General features: G+C 52.7%; 1 protein-coding gene across 3 annotated transcripts in view; it reads left to right on the top strand.

Moving 5' to 3' along the window:
- DLGAP2 (DLG associated protein 2) overlaps positions 1 to 5,806 on the top strand; it is a 484,295-nt gene that overhangs the window by 248,889 nt on the left and 229,600 nt on the right. The window lies entirely within an intron of this gene.

The following is a 5,806-nucleotide window of genomic DNA, read 5'->3' as shown; positions in this document are numbered from 1 at the left end:
CTAGCTTATATAAACAACAGAAAATTAATTAACACGGAAGCACTAATTAGTTTATGCAACTCGCTGGCAGAGCTCTGGGTCCTGCGGGGCCCAGACGCGACGCGACAGGGCTGGTAGTTGGTGTGAGGTGGGCGGAGGGGAAGGGCTCCTTCAGCGACACTGGAGAGTGGAGGGGACGGGGCAGGACAGCGAAGGCAGCAGGAGGCCCATGAAGTCACTACTGCCGACTGGAGAGCAATTGGAGCAGAAGAGAGAACGCGGAGACCTGGGGGTCACCGGCCAGCGTCGTGGCCTGTCTCTCATTACGGAGGGGACCTGGGGGACCTGGGCAGCTTCTCGGAGGGTCTCCCATTGTCAAACGGGGAGACACCTCCGTGGCCGACCTGCCTTTGAAAAATGCCCCCTCTCTCTGGAATGCCTCCCGTCCGGTCTCCTCGGGGAAACCCCTGCCCTCCAGTTGGGTCGTCTCCTGGGAGCCGCGGGCACAGGGACATGTGACGTTTGTTCCTGTGGCGCCCCTCTGCTTGCACGAAGCCCCACAGGGAGGAGCCGCCACGAGTGAATGCATGGGTGAGTGAACGAGTGAATGACGTTGGGGGCGCCCTGCTTCAGGCCCCTGCTCACCCGTCTCACCCGTCTCCTCCCCATCCCCGCCGCCCTGCAAACGCGGGTCGTCCTGCTGTCCAGCCCGGACGCCGTGATGTCTGCGTGTGTGTTTGTCTCCCCGGGAGACCGGCCCAGCACCTCGGTGGGGCCCGCAGAGCCAGCGCTCGGAAGGCTGGTGCAGGGCCCAGTGCTGGAGGGCGGAGGGCACAGCGGGCGGCGACGCTCACATGGCAGGCGTCCCGGCGTCTGTGTTTTGCAAAGGCCGCAGGGCGTCCTGCTGTTGGCGGCCACACTGCATCCCAGACGCCTGGGCGCCGTGGGCACATCCGCACTGAGCTGCCCAGGGCCCTGCGTCATCGAGAGGCGGGCGGGGCTGTGACCACGCAGCAGGGGATCTGGAAGGGGTCCCCTCTTAGGGGCATGGGCTTTGAGGAAAAGTGACAGACGTGCTGGCCTTGTGACTTTGAGAAAGTTCTTTCACTTTTCGTCCTTTAAAGGAGGAGCGCGCGCCTCACTCACACGGCTGGCACTGTGCCTGCGAGGCCTGTGTCACCGTCTGGCTGCCTGAAGACCTGAGCCGCGCTGTCACGTTCCTCACCGGCCGCGTCTCACCTGCAGCTCTGGTCTTTCACTCCCTCCTCCTCTTCTCCTCTCTCACGATCATTTGTGACGTTACCCTCTGTTTTCCTCGTATCNTAGATAGACACAACCTGCCAAAACTGACTTAAGAAGGAATGGAAATTCTGAATAGACCTACAAGAAGGAAAGAGATTAAAACAAACAATGATTAAAAAAAAAAAAAACCTACCCACAAAGGCAAGCTTCACTGATCAGTTCTACCAAACAGGTAAAGAAGAATGAATACCAGTCCTTTTCATATTATTCCAAAATTCTCCGTCTCTGAGGCCAGTGTTATCCTGATGCCGAAACCATCCCATGATATACAAGGAGAGGAAGTGCAGACCGATATCTCTGAGGAGCGTAGACGCAGATCCTTTGCACTGTGTTCAGCTGGGAGCGCCCCAGGAATGCACGGTTGATTTGACACCTGAAAATCAATTAATGTAATGCACCATGTGAATAGAACAAAAGAACAGAAATGTCAGGATCAGCTCACTAGATGCAGAACAAGTATTTGACCGAAGTCAACTCCCCTTCATAATAAAAACACTGAACAAACTAGGGATAGAGGGAAAACCCTCAGCCTGATAAAGGGCAGCTATGAAACATTTAGCAAGAGCAAGGCCAGGACGTGTGGCCTCACGCCTTCTACTCAGCACCGATCCGGAAGCTCTGGCCGGGCAGCCCGGCCAGGGGAGAGATAAGAGTGTCCGGGCTGGCAAGCAAGAAGCAAAACTCTCTCTATTTTCAGACAACATGAAATTGTATGGAAACTCCTAAGGAATCCACTAAAAGTTATTGGAAATAATGGCTGAGCTCAGCAGGGTTACAGGATACAAAATCAATATACAAAAGTTAATCACACGTCCAGTGCACGGTCCAAAACAATGCAACAAAGAAACACAGAATTTATACTCTGAAAACTGTAAAGTATTATTGATGGGACCTCAGGAGATTAAATGAGTGGAAAGGCACCCGTGCTCACGGGCCAGATCAGAGGCCTTGGTGCGAACCTGGCAGTGCTCCCCGAACGGTTACGGCTTTCACAGATCTCTGTCAGGGGCCCAGCTGTGATTTCCTTTCAGAAATTGAGAAGCTGATCCCAAAATTCATACAGAAATTCAAGGGACACAGAGCAGCCAACATTGTCTTGAAAAACAAGAATTTGTAAGTTCTGATACTTCCTGTAGGAATTGGAAGTATCTATCCAGCAGCGAGTCAACATTTGGAATTCCTCTTTTTTTACTTCAACGCGAGGACGAGCCTGAGGTGCTTCTGTAGAGAGCTGTGACTCAGCATTGTCACTCTTGTGGCCGGGTGGGGGCTGATTCCGGCGTCACATTCGGACACCTGCCAGGGGCTCACCAGGCACAGGAGGCAGCTCTGGGGATGGCGTTCCTCTGGCGTGGGCGCTGGGAAGCCGGACCTGGGGGGCCAGCTGTCCGCACGGCTCTGTCCCTCCTCTCAGGGTCTCCACTCCTGGGCCTCCCCAGCCCCTGGTCCTGGTGACCACCGAGCAGCGTGTGCTGGAGGCGACAGCACACCCTTCACCTTGCCTTCTCCCGGCCAGCTGACCTCACCCCAACCTGTCTGTCCCTTAACCCCCAGTGGGCTGATGGGTAGAAGCCGGTGCGGGCTGAATGAGGGGGCTGCACACCCACAGGTACAATTCCGTCCTGAACACTGAGTCTGGAGGTGTGTGTTTGTCGACTGTGATTTTCATTTATTATCATAAAATCTCTGTAAAGTAGATATTCTCTCAGAGAAAAGTTAGACGGATGTTCAGTGGCTTGCCTGAGGCCGGTCACTCACTCAGTTTTCCCACTAATGTTTTTTGATATCTTCATTGAGATATAATTGACAAAGCCTGTATTTACCCAAGTGAACAAGTCAGTGGTTTTACTGCATTTACAGGGCTGTGAAACCATCCCCAGTCTGGGCTTAGAACACGTTCGCCGCTCCCCTAGAGAAACCCTGTACAGCCCGTTCACAGTCCCCCATGTCCCAGGCCCGCCTCCCGCCCAACAACCACCGGCTTGTCGGTCTCCGTGGCCTGGACCCTCCGGACACTCCTGCGTGTGGGGTCGGCCAGCATGGAGCTGCGGCGATGCCCCTGCACTGCGCCTGTCGCAGGCGTGTCTGTGTCGGAGCATGTGTGGCCGAGACGGACCCCACACGCATGCCCTTTCATGTGTCTGTTTGTCGGTTGGTGGCCATGGAGCTGTTGTCACCCTTTGGTGGTGATGTCATGCTGCCGTGAGGCCATGCGCGTGTTTGGCGTGTGTCCCGCTAACTGACTGGGTGTCCGCGTGGCCCTTGCCGTGTGCCACACTTACGGAGGCTCCAGGAGACCTTCACTTAATAGCAGGAGCCTAAGCTGTGTCCTCCTGGGAACAGAGACCGTGTCCGTGCCGGTCCTGTGCGAATGTCATGCCGGACGCGATGGCTAGCGTGTGGTGGAAGCAGTGTGGGTGCCTGGAAGGGCAGGAGGGAGACGGCGGGTCCTGGGGACTCCGGCCGGCCCGGAAACGAGGCTGAAGCTGGGAAAGGCGGGGGCCGGCTCCCAGCCCTGAGCCGCTTCCAGGCGGCCGTGCCCCTGGACCTGGCTCACGTTTGCAGGGATGGTCGGCGGCCTCAGTCAGAGGGATGCACTGCACCGTCAGGCGATCTCTAAGCAGCACAGGGACGTATAAGCATGGAGGACGTGCGGTTCCCTCGGGGAGCTCACTCTGCTGGGAGAGGTGAAGCCTGCCCGAGCCAGGAAGGGCCCACGCGCCTTCTCAGCCCACGGCTGGAGCTCGGGCTCAGCTGTGCGGCGTGCGTGGCGGCGCCCGTACACGTGTGTGGACAGTGAGGGTCGTGCTGTGTGACAGGCACGAGGGTTTCGTGTAGAATATTAATAGCCGGGGTTTGACGGGTGGTTGGTGGGTCCGCTGGGACATTCCCATGGGAAGGGAGCTGTGTGTCGCTGGTTGACAGTGGCACTACTGAAANATAAGATTTTTACACGAAGAGCGAACGTTGTTCTGCACAGTGAATCCCAGTGGTTCAGTCACCCTGGTGGCCACGGTGGAGGGATTGCGATGACTGTTCAGATTTCCCCAAGTGAGGAAGGACAATCACCTGTTGGATTTCTCAGGATAAAAGCCATTGAACAAAAGGCAGAGATTTGTTGAGTACCAGCTGTGTGCTTCATTCTCTAGCCCGTGTGGATAGAAAAGGGGCCACATGTTAAACCTGACAAGCTCAGGAGACTGAAAATAACCACAGAGGATGGTGTGAACATAAAAATTTTTAACTAAGTGGGCCATGGCGGGAAGTCACATCTTCAGCGTTCTCTTTAAATTAATCTGTGCCTTTTCAGTGGGCCTGTTGTCTTTCTGTACCTAAGATAACATCTTTAGTCTTTTTTCCAGACCAGAGTGGAAACTGTAGAATTCCTCATTATTATGCTTATCTCCTGATTAGCATCTCTATGTGCTGTAAAGAGGGAACTGTTAGCTCTCTTGCACCCACCTGTGTGGGAGGAGTACCTGTCTCTCCAATGTGCTTTTATCCAATCCCAGAGATTTCCCCGCTTTGCTTTCTCCCACCCCCTTCATCTATCACCAGTGGATTTCATGTAACCTTCCTCCTTTGATTTTATGTATAAAATAAACTGCAAATTGCCATTTTGCGGAGCATTTTCTCAGTCTGTTGAGACTTTGCTTCCCGGCAGTTGTCGACAGTTTGGCTCAAATAAACTCTTATAAGTTTTCTCTTAGGCCGGATATTTTTTGTCAACACAGACAATATGTGAGCGAGAAAAGAGGCAGAAGATACAGCCCCTGTCTTTAAAAACACTCAATGTTTTCTTAACCTGAGCTGTATTTCTTTATCAGCTTTGATTTCTCCTTTGTGTGTGTACCCTAAATATTAATTAATATGAAGGCAGATTCGAGTTAGTTAATCAGAATGGTAGTTTTAGAGCATACAGCATGTTTGAGGCATCGAGGTAGACAGACTTTAAACTACAGGGACAATTAACATACGGGATCTACTCTTCAAGAGCTTATGGTCTAAGAGAAATTGCAAGAAAAATGACAGTTAATACAAATATCTTACTCTTTGGCATTTACGTGACATTCATGGAGCATTTACTGTGGGCCAGGAAGATGGGGTGCAACCGTGAGTGAGACATGCGGCTGGGTTTGCATATTTATCGGAACCGCAGTCTAGACTGAGCTTTCACTGCCCTTCCCCAAGAACCTAGAACAGAGCCAGCTTGGCAGATAGGAAGTGTCCAGTACATACTTATTGAGTTAGTAACTGTTTACACACAAGTTCGTTTTTAAAGCCCTTTACATTCAGGATTTTATTTTATCCTCACAGCTACTCTGTGTAAGAATAGAGCAGAAATTAATGAAATGTGGAATATAAAACAGAAAATCGGTGAAACTGAAACCTGGTTCTTTGAGAAGATCAACAAAATTGTCAAGCCTGTGGTGAAGGAACAAAGACGAAAGCCCAGAGTGAAGGAAGAGGCTTTACTTCCAGCCGCACAGAAATGACAACGTGGCCTGATGAACACGGCGCGGGC

This window comes from Hipposideros armiger, unplaced genomic scaffold (genome assembly GCF_001890085.2).
Source record: "Hipposideros armiger isolate ML-2016 unplaced genomic scaffold, ASM189008v1 scaffold_538, whole genome shotgun sequence".
In the NCBI taxonomy this organism is placed as follows: Eukaryota; Metazoa; Chordata; class Mammalia; order Chiroptera; family Hipposideridae; genus Hipposideros; species Hipposideros armiger.
The sequence above is the reverse complement of the archived record's forward strand: the minus strand, read 5'-3'. Positions and strand labels throughout refer to the sequence as shown.